At 40.0% G+C, this 13,407-nt stretch overlaps 1 long non-coding RNA gene across 1 annotated transcript; it reads right to left on the reverse strand.

Annotated features, from left to right (window-relative positions):
* Window positions 1-8,773: 8,773 nt before the first annotated feature.
* LOC310906340 lies at window positions 8,774-12,185 on the reverse strand. The gene is made up of 3 exons (XR_014589387.1): window positions 12,138-12,185; window positions 11,697-11,818; window positions 8,774-9,164 (listed from the first exon to the last, which is right to left on the reverse strand). It is a non-coding gene; the product is annotated as an uncharacterized lncRNA (long non-coding RNA).
* Between the last annotated feature and the right edge of the window lie 1,222 nt (window positions 12,186-13,407).

The raw sequence follows: 13,407 nt of genomic DNA on the forward strand, positions 1-13,407 counted from the left end.
GTTTTGCCATCAAACTTTACATTGTACAAATATTCTTGGTCATTTTAGATTACATGGAAGTTTTTACTTTGATTGTGTAACTCTAAACACCCTTGACAAAGAAGATACTTTTTTTTCCTTTTTCAATTCACAGCAGAAAATTCTGATCACAAAAGTCCCATTCCAGAAACTTTTAGTCAGATTTGACCATGAATTGTAGAAGGGGATTTATTTCAAAGCAGAGCAAAAAATGTAATAGGGATTTTGTCATGTGTTTTAACAGAAAATGCTATTTACGATAACTGTCTGGAAAAACAATGTCATTTAATGCTCGTGGGAGTCAGCATCAGATGGTGACCTGTTCCCCATTATACAAGCTTTTGTCAGCTCCTGTCTAGACCAAAGCAATGTCACGCACATGAGTGAGAAGTCATGAGCTCTTAGGAAATTCCAGCAAGTGCAGAAGGCTGCAACACTTCTTCTCATCTGCACAGATTAGGACTAGTATCCTCTTAGTGTTTTCATACAATGCTGACTCCAGCCCAAGTCTATTGTCTCCAAAGCACTCAGTAGCCTGGGTCCCAAATTCATCTGAAGTTCCTGTGTGAAGACTATGATGTCCAGCTTTGCTCCTCATTAGGCAGAGAACTTCCCATAATGGCATACCCCATCTTAGGAGCAATGAGCTCCCCTAGAAACTAAGAACATTACAAGCCTGCTTATTTTGTGCCAAGTGCAAGACCTCTGCTTTAAGCTTCACTTCTTTCTACTTTTTTTTTTTTTTTTTTTTTTTTTTTTTTTTTTTTTTTTTTTTTTCCCACGGCTCTCAATAAAACACACCACCTGTAATGCTAAGGTGTGGTGACAAAGCCTTTTTCTCATGTACTCCTGCATATGTCCATGCAGCTGTTACCAAAAGGCACCAGCAAAAGTAACCATTACACTCTGAAAATTGTTTAGCACAGGAAGGAGAAACCATTCAGGGATGCTAAAACAGTTTTAGATTGTTACCTAAAAGGGAAGTGTTCTTTTCTCTTTTTTAAAACTCAGGATATCTGGCCCATTCCTAGAGAGACTCACAAAATACATCATCATATTAACGCTACTATTAAAAGGAAATGAGCAGTTCTGATAATTGATCATAGAGTCATCAGGACCTTGTGTTTGTTGAATTGATTTCCCCTACTCAAAGCTGTAGTATCATGCTCTATAGGTGGATGGGCTTTCAGTATTGTAGCAAAGGAACATAGGTCAGCAAATTTTTTGCTAAAAATAAGAAAATACTTCTTGCTCCACTATTTTGTGTTTGTACTCTGTATTTTTCCTCCAGATCTCAAAAGACAAGCATTGACTGAAGTCACAGATATAGCAGAAGATACTGTTCCTAGGATGGGGATTCCTCTGCACAAGTTACTTTAATCAGCCAGTTTAAGATAGAGATATACATCTATATACACATAGGTAAGAGACAAGCAGAGCAAAGAAAAAACCCATAAATCTTTACATTTCAAGAACTCCAAAGGCTTGAGCAAGTCAAATGACAGTCAAGAAACATTCCCTTCAAATAATCTTTGAGCTATTACCACCATACAGAAGGGTGTATTTCATAGTTACAAAGATAAACAGTGATATAAAAGGCAGATAGGAATGTGCAGAGCAACAGAAACGATTTTTCCGGAGGTAGTTCTATCCTCAAATTGTTATGCTCTCAGCTGTACAACCTGTGTTTCACAACATATGACCAAGAGGGGATAATTTTTTTTTCAGATCCCTTCTGTACCTACATTGAAAAGGAAGTAAACATTATGATAGCATTAAGCAGCTAAAGCTTGGGTTCTGTGGATGAAGAAGGATTGGCAGGAGATGTCATTACATGTCAGGCTCAAGTTTGCCAGTCTTACACCATGGCCACTGTACAGGGCCAATGTCCTCTGGCACAGCAGGGGTTACCAGACTTCTTCGCTACGTAGCACAAAAACAGCCTAAGACTAAAGAAACTAGTTGAGGAATAAATGCCCTGGCAGAAAGATATTGAAGGTCAAATTCTGAGCCTAGTCTATAGCTCTATTGTATTTGGATATCAAAGCAGATAGCTGAAATATGCATGACTGTGCATTCATTCACTAATATGGGGTTACTGCAGTACATTTTCTCCTGATCCCTTTTTTCTCCTCAGCTCAGTACTTTCACCCATGCTGAGGTCCCCAGGAAGGTTACTGCTGTAGAATGATAAAGTTGCACTTAGATAATGATGACGAGAGTTTTCAAAGAACTCAGTTTCTATGTGGGCTCATACATGAAACAATCCAGATTTTGCTGAGACCTCACTTGGAAATGCTGGCTAAACCCAGCCTCTGAGAGTTGCTGTATACTAAGAAAAGGAGAACTGTAAGGGCCTGATTTAGAAGCCCATGGCAAGTCCCAGTTGTTTCAGAATATCAGAAGTTAGTGTAAGCACTGTGACTAAAAGCTACATTGAATTGGCTTTGCATGTGGCAAACACTGAAACTGGCCACAGCCTGGGCATTTTATCCTCTGTTTCAGAAGCATATAAATCACTGCTTTTGGAGAAATGCACAAGTAGGTTGTTCTCCAAGCTACACAGTTTGTGGTTAAACCACCCTAAACTGAAAATGTAAAAACCTCACAAGGCTGCAAAATGCTTTTCATGGTCACACATAGAATTAGCAACAATATTTATGAGGGCTGAACAGAAAAAATCTGATGTTGTGTGTGCTGATTATTTCTGTCCTTGAACAGAAGTTCCCAGGTCCTTATGCTTCAGGCATTTCTGCTAGAGCTGAGAGCAAGTCTTTTACATCTATGTCAAGCTGCAGAAGGTACTTTAAAAGCTCAAGCAGACTTTCCTGGTTTTAACCAAACCTGGATATTGTGCCTAATAGACAACACCACCTCTCTATTTATCCAGGTATTTTTAATTTATTAGAAGCAGTTGCTACGTTATTAGGTGCTTTATAATTAAAACAGGCAAAAGAACAGGATTAACTGGCAGAACATGAGCAACTACCTACCCAACAAAAACAAACAGGACAAAATACCACATTTAATAATATTACTAATAATGAAAAATTACTTTAGGTTTAACATGCACATCTTACATCCCAACCTTTTATCACAGGGTCAAGAGTTTTTAGCATGTGTTAATAGTTAACAAATTTGGTTTCAGGAAACTGAAAAAGCTTTGTCATACACATTCTCAAATTGTCTTAATTTATTTCAACCTAGCAGACAGTGAATTCCAACTCCTTTGTCATTAATATGTTCATCCATGCCTTATTTGTGGTTCTTCCTAAATCCTTTGACTCCACCCCGAAGGTGATAATCCACTCTTTAATTTAAGAGTCGTGTCTTATTGCATTCATTTTTGCAGGAGCAAGAAGAAAATTGAATCAATCAAACCTGCACAGAATAACATTAAGCATGTAACTCTTTATTAAATCTCATTTTTGAAGTAGAATTTGGCCCAAAGAAAGTTAGCATTTCAATAATAATTAATCACAGCATTTAAAAGAAACCACTTGTTTTTTATATAGTTCTAAAACTATGCTAAATTGCTCACCTGAAGTAAGAGCTGTAGATGCTGCTTTGTGTCTTGCCTGTTAAAATATGACATTGCTCTGACCATCACTTGTACTCTCTTAACCCACCTAAGGAGATGTAGTACAAGGAATAACACTATAAAACCTTGCCAATGGCTTCTGGTGTATTTAAATGCAATGTTTCAGTATTTTGACTGACCACATTAGCCTGCTGTTAATAGGATTTGCTCAGGAAAACCCTTACTGGAGGTTCTTGTTAATTCCCAGCCAGGCTTCAGCAGGCTGTGTGAAAGGAGGTTTTCATCTTGATGTGATTTTCTTGTATGAACCTGCTTGTGTGCCAGGAACTGTTAATGAAGGAGGGCAGCTGAAGGAAGCCACAAGATAAAACAGGATTGAGAGGGGGAAAAAGGCATTTGGATCGCAAGGTATGGTTGAGGGTTTCAGAGATGGAAGATTCCTTCAGAAAAAGTGGGGTGAATATGCCCCTTTACTGAGGCCTCCAATTAAAATTGAAATGAAAAACCCATGAGAGTGAGCCAGATCAGAGAAGAAAGACTTGTGAATATTCACCTCACTGGAGAAGCAGAGGCTCACCTGCAAGGTACTTTGTGGTCCCTTAGTTGTTTGGCTGCCGGAGTGCCACACTCCTGGCTCCTGGCCTCTGTGCCTCCCCACACAGTGAGGAAGGAAACAAGGGGATGCAGGTGCCCCCCTCTAGCTCTCATGCCAGCAGAGAGCCAGGTCATGGCTGGAGGTCCCTCCCATGCATTTCCACATGGGTAAAGAGTAACTGTATGGAAAACAGCATTTGAGTTTAGGGTATGAAAAATGAGTATTGCATAGGCCACAATAAGGTAGGCTTTACATATTAATTATGTATTTTTTATTGGTCATGCTACCTTTTTACACAGACTGTAGCCATAGCTGTGACTGTAACCTGCTATTAAGATGCAACCTCTAGGAAAATGTTCTGTACTATCTAGAATTTGTAAAGAAATGACTGTGCATAGCTTAATAAAATACTAACTGCAATTTATGCAAAGACTTCTTAACTAATTGCATCCTTAGGTACAATAATGCCTATAAATGGTGTGAATGATAAAATAATTCCAGGGTAACTTTTAAAAACAAAATGTTTGACATCTGTTTTGTAGCTAAGAAAATTGGAAAAAGACAAGATGACAGCTGCAGAAGCATAAAAGAGTATGTCATAAGATTGTCTGATATCATTCATATAGATCATTTGACTGTGATGGCAAATTAAACCATGCTGTTTTCCAAGATTCATAGTCAAAACTGTATATCTTCTAAAACAAAATCTTTGTGCATTCCTAACAATATGTTGGCATCTCTTTCAATTATGAAAACCATTAAAGATTTGATTTAAAAATATTTTCCATGTGGCCATTAAGGCTTCAAATCATGGAAAACATTTCTGATTCTAACTTATTGTTGCACAGTTGAAAGGGGAATAATCCATTGTCTTCTTGATTATTTTCAAGACAGTGGTGAAAATGCATGATAAATATTGGAAAACATTTTGGCAAATTGCAGAAACATCACAGAATCTTTTAAATACTGTTTCTGTCAAGAATCAGATCCAAGGGAAAACTAATTTTAAATACTATAGGTTAATGATCTTTTTAGGTTTCCTAATTTTAAACAGTTATAAAAATTTATTTAAAACAATCCTAGGATATATTGAAAATATTAAAACAGATAAGAAATCTCAGTGATTTGTTTATCTGAGGGCAACTAGGATGGCATATGAGAGAAAAATATCCAAGGTGCATTCTTTAAAATATCTCTTAAATGCCTCTTGAAACTAAGTTTTGCTGACATTTTGTCCAATTTTTTGTTTGAATTTTCCGCAGTGATTCTATCTTCCATGATGGTTGCACTACCACTGGCTGCAATAGCAATGAGTTTGCCAGACTGGAGTCACTGTTGATTAAAATTGGTTCCACATTTAGGATTTTAACATTCAGCAGAAATGTCAGTCAAAAGTAAAGGGCAAAACCCTTCTCCAAACTCTGAAGTGCTCTCCATACTCTCTATGTTTTTAAGGTAGACTCCTGCTTAGTAACTAAGCAACCACATCCTGCATCTCTAACTCACATATTTTGATCTTACCAGAGGATTTTCTTTGGCAAAGTTTACATTGAATCAATTGCAGATCTGCAGCTCAAGTCTGAAATATGCTTGTTATAAAATTGTGAATTAAATACTTCAGTAAATAATTATAGGGGTCCAGATCATCCCATTTATGAATACTGTAATCCACATTGAAATTTTCAGTTGGGAATGTATCTTCTACAATAAAACAAGAAAAGTTAATTTAAGTCCCATATATCTTTTGGCCTATATTGACACTATTTTTAAAATTACCAAGTTGAGCATGAATGCTTATTGTCCCACTGACTATAATATTGCCTAGGTTTGCTTTGCTTTATCCTCAGGGATCGTAACATTTAGTTTGAATAACTAATCAAAACAAAGTCAATAGAAAATTCTGAACCTTCTTTTGAAAATGCAACATTTGAATTAAATGTTTGCCTCCCATGAGTAAGTCACATGGGCATTTTCACAGAAGTATTATGCTACTAAAGCTCACATGATCGCATATTCATAGAAAACAAATATGAAAGGATTACAACCACAGTTAAATGGAGTTCCCTTTTGAATGCAAATGAGTATTTAGGCTATGTATTCACTCGGCTCTAGTCCTTGCTCTTGCAAAACTCCAACAGTACCAACCAGAGGGCCAGTCCCACATTACAAATAGCACACAGTCAAAATAAGAAGTTTGCAGAGGTGGAAATATTTTATGTAAGCCGTCTGAGGAGCACTTAGCAGTAAGAAAAGTGTTTGTAAGGGTCAGAAATAATGGAGTGTAGTTCAAGATCAGGATCACAAATCAGGACCATAAACGAAGGATGTTGATCAGTCCAGAGCCTCTGCATAGCTGGTCACAATCCAACCACCCCAGAGTTCCTTCATGTCAGTGCAAAGCTATGGGGCCAGAGTACAAATACAAAAGCTCCTCAAAGAGGATTTCAAATCAAATTTTTCACAAAGGTTGATTTTGTAATTTATTCCAGTGAAAATAGAGAATATCAATTGGTATAGCAGACATCTTGTCATCCTAAACTGTATCAGTCTAATCTAATTCACTATATTAGGAAAAAGAAACACTCTCTCATTCTACCAGAGCAATTGTTCCCAACCTTTATCAGCCATGTGTTTGCTGCTAGCTTCAGATCCAACACAATCTGTGTGGGCATACAGTATCTGTATCTAGTCTAGCTATGTGAACTGGCCCAAGTAAAAGATATCTCTTTTTAAGTAGTTTGCCTTGGCTGTATTTTACACTGCTGCAGCTAGAGCAATACTACTGCCAGCAACATAAATGAACGTTCTACTTATTTGAACAAAAGCCAAGCATAGACAAGTCACAAATGCTTCAGATGCAATTAAGAAAGAGACCATGCAGCAATCATGGAATAAATAGGTGATCAGGGATGTCTGGAGGTTGTCTAATTCACCTCCCTGATCAAAGAGGAGTCCTGGTGGATCTGAACAGTTCAGATGGGTCGTAGTACTTCAGGTTTCATTGTTCCTACAGTGGTTGGGCTTATTAAGTCTGTTAGGGTGTTTTTTCTCTCTCTCAAATTTATTGGTAATCTGAGATAAAATATTATATGAAAATGTCAGTTATGTAACTATAAGCAAGGCATAAATCACACTATCTCCTACTATGTTTTCTAGTCTGAAGGATTAGAAGATTTGTAAAAGAATAATAGGAATACAAAACTGTATGCAGTTTTAATCATTCCACCCCTGACACTACATGCATATAATGTTTCTCTGATGTATCATTTGGCCTAAGATATTCAAAAGGTGAGAAGATAAAGCTTCATCAGTCATGCAACATATGCTTTACCCTCAAAAATTACTGAGGAAGGATTTGTATTTGTTACAATAAAATTCAGTTTCAGAGGAGTTAACTGTTAACTGCATTGTCATTATATCAAAGACTATGCTGAATCTTTAAACAAGTACTTTCAAGAAAATTATTGGTTAATGTAGCTATTTAAGTGAAACATTTTCATCTTTTGTTTTAATTAATAAAAAAAGAAAGAAAGCACCTCTTTTCACAGTAAAGTCTGTATTTATTTTGGTGGAGGAGGGTCATGTTTTTCTCTCTTTTCAAAACTTTTGTAGTTGGACTTTACCATGAACACATTTGAAAGCTGTCCTTAATGCCATTCCTTACTTCAGAACAAATTGATTCACTGTGTAAACATTCCTGACACACAAATATAATCAAGGGTCTTTTGCATGTCGTCTGCAAACCAGGCACAGGAGCTAATGTAAGAGCTGCTGTTTCTAGCCTCTGAGATAGATGGGGCTTTTCTGCATGACTCACCACTGCTTTTATTGCACAATTTTTTGTTGTTGTTGTTCAAATTACTCCAACATGCGAACCTAGCATCAATACTTCAGAGTTTATAGCACAGTGTTAATAATAGATTGTCCTATTAAACAGAAAGTTAACTCCAGTATGCATCCAAAATGTAGAAAACAAAACAAAACCACAAAAAGAATGTATGAGGGAAGCATCATAAAATGCTATTTCTACTTGGAGGAGCAAGCACAACATCTTCTGCCAAGCAGAAATGAAGCAGTTGCTTTCTTCTGTAAGCATTACCTCAGCCTCTTCTGGACAGATAGACTTTTATTCATATCTCCATCTTCATGAGTCACTGTATAAACTGTTTGGCTGCCCTAAGCTGGTCTAAAGAGCAAGAAATATAAAGAGCAGGTGCCAGCACACAGTGGAAACCACAATCCTCAGCTCCACAGTTACCTTCCTAGAGGCACTGCCCTATACAGGAGCACGAAGGGTGACCAGGAAGTGTTCACACCAGAGTCTCTCCAGACAAGAGGGACAGAGCTGCTCAGACAGACCCTGCTACCAGTTGTGGCTGGACCAAAAGCAGTCAAAGAATTCATCCTTCATCCTAGTTAAAAGAAGATCAGTAGATGACACCACCCTGGGCAGCATCTGGAATTAACGATGTGCCAACAGACAGTTAAGTGTTTCAGTTACTCTGTGGAAGGGATTTTCACTCAGCCTCTCCACTAAACACTCCAAACCCAGGTGACTGGAGATGAGTGAAGGACTGAGTGATTGTCAGTGAATGGTGTCCCATCTCAAGTCACCAGGTCTTAAATATTTCTAATGGCTTCACATCTTTCAAGAGATCTTAGTCATGCAATGATTGCATTGTTTGAATCAGTTTATTCTAGTCATGACAGGACACATCCCAATTTACATATTATTTTGAGTTCCCAGCTCCCTCATTAATGTTTAATGCCTCAATTCAGCCATCAATCCCCACTCAGCAGAACGATTCAGCTAAGTACATATTTAAATTTAAGCACATTCTTAAATGCTTTGCTGAAATGAAGCAGTCTTACAAACATGCTGACATGCTTTGCTGAATTGGATTTTCACGCACGAAGGAGTTCACATGCCATAGGCACTTGGCGGAGGAGCCTTCCTCTTCCTCATGTGCATTCATGTCCAAGTGCATGGCTTGTGAAGGACACAGCGTTCTGTAAAATTAAAGCATTATACTTAAGGAGAAGGTGGTTGCAATCCTGTTTGGTTTTGCTGCTGCTTCAAATGTCATGACACAACCAGAAATAAATTTTGTATTTGTTTGATTCTTTCAAATGATCTCTTTCAAAATAAAGTTTGAAAGATAACTATGACTGAAGATCTCTGCTCACAATAAACTGATGAGATTTAGGTAATGCCTGATCGTTGGCATTATTCAGATCTCAAAGGAAGGGAAAATCAGTAAACCTTTGCACAGATGTAATTTTGTCTTTGGTAGGCCAACCAGTAGAGATTTTAAAAAACACAAACTAACAAACAAACAAATGCCAAACAAATAAAATGTACTGACATTTCTCAAATTGGGATACTTGCCTTTGTCCAACAGGACTCTTACACCAACAGTGACCCAACTCTTATAAATTTTCATGTGGAAAAGTTAATGATACGTTGCTCCAGAACCTTGGTTTGGTGGGTGTGAGGGAAGGATTTGTATTTTTGATTTTCCTTTTCAAGCTCTTTTACCCATTCCTTTCTACACGAAAATGAATGCAATAAATACCGTTCAGGCCTTTGCAACTCCAGGGGAAACATACAATTTACAATAGTCACATATGTTCATTGCTGCTGGTAGGGTGGAAGCTGTAGTAAATTCACTTGCTTTAATGATGGTTTCATACATCCTTTTGCTTAAGTATTAAAAAATCTTATAAAGCACTTGTTTTTAAAACTGTAAATATCTGAGAGATGTTAGCACTTGCTTTTACAAGACAGCTGTCACCAGCAAGAGCTCTTACATAATCTGTTTACCTTACAATGCATCCAAATCTCTCAAGGTGTCCAAATCTTCTCTTGAATATTGCATGGGAGGGCTGAGGGCATACAGTAATCTGAATGAGCAATTTTGTGCTAAAGACACTCCTTACAACGTTTTGGAGATGTCTGTTACCTCAGAGTTTGGTTTAAATTGGTCCTAGTTACGGGTGAAAATCAGAGGAAGGAAGCTTTTTTTATACACCTTTTAATCTGTTCAACCATACTCCTAATTTTATACCAAATCTTTTTTCAGTCAAAATGCATGCTCATTATATACTCTGTAATTTTATGCAAGGAGTATGTCCATAACAGCAATAAGGAGCTTTGCAGATTTCAGCTTATGCAAGAATGAAGACTTACTACAGCTTGACCTAATCTATATCCACCAGTTCTATCTGACTGGTTTAAACTCAAGAAACTGATTTCAAGTTTTCAACCCAATTCTACTAACAGCCTGGAATTTAAAGTCAGAATCTCCCCTCTCTCTCACTCACTCCCCCCACCCTTCCCAAAAAAAAAACCAAACCAAAACAAAACCAAAACCAAACCAAAACAACAACAACAAAAAAAAACCCCAACAACACACCCACAAAAAAGGGCAAGTGTAATGTAAAAAATCATTTTTGGAAAAAAATGGGAAAGTCCTAATCAAATAAAAAAATGTCAAGACCTGAACAGCACCCAAATCTGTCTATCTCAATTATCTGCAAACTGGGCAGGAAAAAGATAAAGACCAAAAACTGCAGCTACCGAGGGAAGCTTCCACAATCAGCCATTAAGTACAGTTATTGATGGCAGAATATACTGGTTACGATGCATATACTAACACTAACCTGTGTTTTTGGCAGACAGCATTTTTAAGGCTTTGGTTCAGGGGCCCTTGAGTGAACATCATCTTCCCATGGGCTTCTCAACACAGCACGAGGCTTCACAGATTCAAAGCAACCCGTATCATACATGACATCTGTGTGCACTGCTCCTCAAAAACAAGGTACATCAAGGGACCATCAAACCAGCAACCTGCCACCTTACATTCCCTTTCCTGGTGTTGTGCTCCCTGCCCCCACTTTAATGCTGCTGTCTACCAACGTGTTGGCTTTGGTCACACTGTCATAACGAAGGCAGCAAGCCAGTCTGTGTCACACATGGGGATTTCAGGAAGCTCATTAACAGGAGGGAGCTGTGGGAGTTTCTGAGAAGCTGAGCTCTGATGTAACCCAAAGCCATGAACTGTAAGCTTTTAGATGCTCCAGCCATACATAATTTATGTCAGTCACATGACAGCAAAGCTCATTTGGCATAATGGATACTTGTGATGGAAAAGTGCTTACAGGGTTTCAGCAGAGCAGACAGACCTTTCATCTATCTGTATCAAAGAGAAATTAAACAATTATGGGAGTTTGCAGCATTCCTGTTGAAAACTCTGAAAGTAAGGCTTTAAAGCTGTGCAAAACCTAAGATGGCCCTGGTGATCACAGAATCATGGAACCATAGAATGGCCGGGTTGGAGGGGACCATAAAGGGGACCATAAAGATCACCGAGTCCCAGTCTCCCCTGCACCTTCCACCAGACCAGGCTGCTCAACGCCCCATCCAACCCGGCCTTGAACCCGTCCAGGAACGGGGAATCCACGGCTTCTCTGGGCAACTGGGCCAGTGCCTCACCACCCTCACAGGAAAGAATTTTATTCTAACACGTAATCTAAACCTACGCTTAGTTTTAAGCTATTCCCTCTTCTCCTGCCACTACGTGATGCTCAGAAGTACCGCCGCACGATCGGCCATTTACACCGCCTTCCGATGTGGACAGGATTCCTTTTCTCGCCGGCAGCTCCTACCAAAAAAAAAAAAAAAAAAAAAAAAAAAAAAAAATCAATCTCCTCTGGCGGCGAGCAGTGGGTGCCCGGGATGCAGAGCCCTGCGGGGGGCGGGCGGAGCGGCCGAGCCGCGCGGGGGCTCGAGGCGGGCGGGCGTTACCCCCGTTACCGCCGTTACCCCCGTTACGGCCCGGCCGTTACCCCCGTTACCCGCCGGCTGCGGCAGCCCCGGCCCGGCCCGGCCCCGCCGTCCCGCTCCCAATGGACGACACGGAACAGCTGGCCGTCCCGGAGCCCGCCGAGATGGCTTATTTCGGCCCCACCTCCCTGACCTACCTGCCCGTCCTGCAATGGTGGGTGCCGTCCCCTTGCCCCAAGCTGCCGGGACGGAGCGGGAGTGGAGCGGCCGCCCCTCCTTTGCCGGGGGCTGGCGGGACCCGCCTTGACTGCAGGGGCCCTGCTTTTAGCTCTTCTCCCGGTTTCGCAGGGCAAGAGTGTGGTTTGCCGCAAAGGCCCCATCATCATGGTGATGCATAAACCATACTAAGACAGCAGGGGAATTTTCCTGAAAGACCATCTCCTGTCAGCAGCTTTAGTGGTATGGCGGTGGTTTGACGTGGGGACAGGGGGTTTTGTCTCGGCCGGCTGAGATCAGCCCCGGTGCGATGCTCAGGGCGGCTGTCCAGGCTCGGCGTGCCCGGGGCTCTGGGGGCGCACAGCTGGCTGCCAGCGGTGCCACACCGCCACCGGGGGCTGGGCCTTTCACATCCCCCAGGGTTGTCTTCTCTTGTGCTAAAGGTCGAACTCCCTAATGAGACACTTCGTGTCGTGGAGGAAGGTTGTCACCTTTGTTTTCGTGGGCTTCCACCTGCCATGTGACAGCCAAAGAGAAACCAGAGTTACTTTACTTCTCTCCCCAAGCACAGAGGAGTCCTGCTAGTCGATAATGATGAAGCTTTTGTTAAACAGTATCAACACATACAAACCTTATTAACTCCTCACATACAAACATTACACATACAAACACAAACTTCATTAACTCCTCAGCAAGTGCTTTTAAATAATTTACTCCCCCTGTCAGTCGTACATGAGCAGTGGGGGTTAGTCTGCCTTTTCGCTGTGATATAGATACCACTGCTCCCATTTTAAAAGTACTGAAGGAAGAGATTAATACAAGGCCATTCATCCAACAAGGCTGAGACACAGCATAAAACTGAATCATAAGCCATCCTTGAAAGGATGAACTGATGAATTTTTTTTTCATCGTGACAACCTTCCATTCATGTTTTGAAAAAATTTAAATGTTCAGCTTCATTTTACAGTTGGTGCATTTCCAATAGCAAACCAGATTTTGGTCCAGAAATGCTTTAACACCAGAGCTGCCAACCTGTATAATGGCCTGGCTACTGAGGGGTCACACAGAGCAGGTGTTAAACCCTGAACACTTGGAGTCTATGTGAGGTTCTAAAATCAATCAGATAAAAATCCCTATACGTTTGTGGATACACAGTAGATAAATGGAGGAGATCTTTTCCCCTGTGTTTTTTTCTTTAACTTCTACCTTTCTCCCTTACCATACTTTCCTTTTGATTTTTTTGTCTTTTTT

The sequence above is a fragment of the Zosterops lateralis genome (assembly GCF_965231275.1).
Source record: "Zosterops lateralis genome assembly, chromosome: 2".
Classification (NCBI taxonomy): domain Eukaryota; kingdom Metazoa; phylum Chordata; class Aves; order Passeriformes; family Zosteropidae; genus Zosterops; species Zosterops lateralis.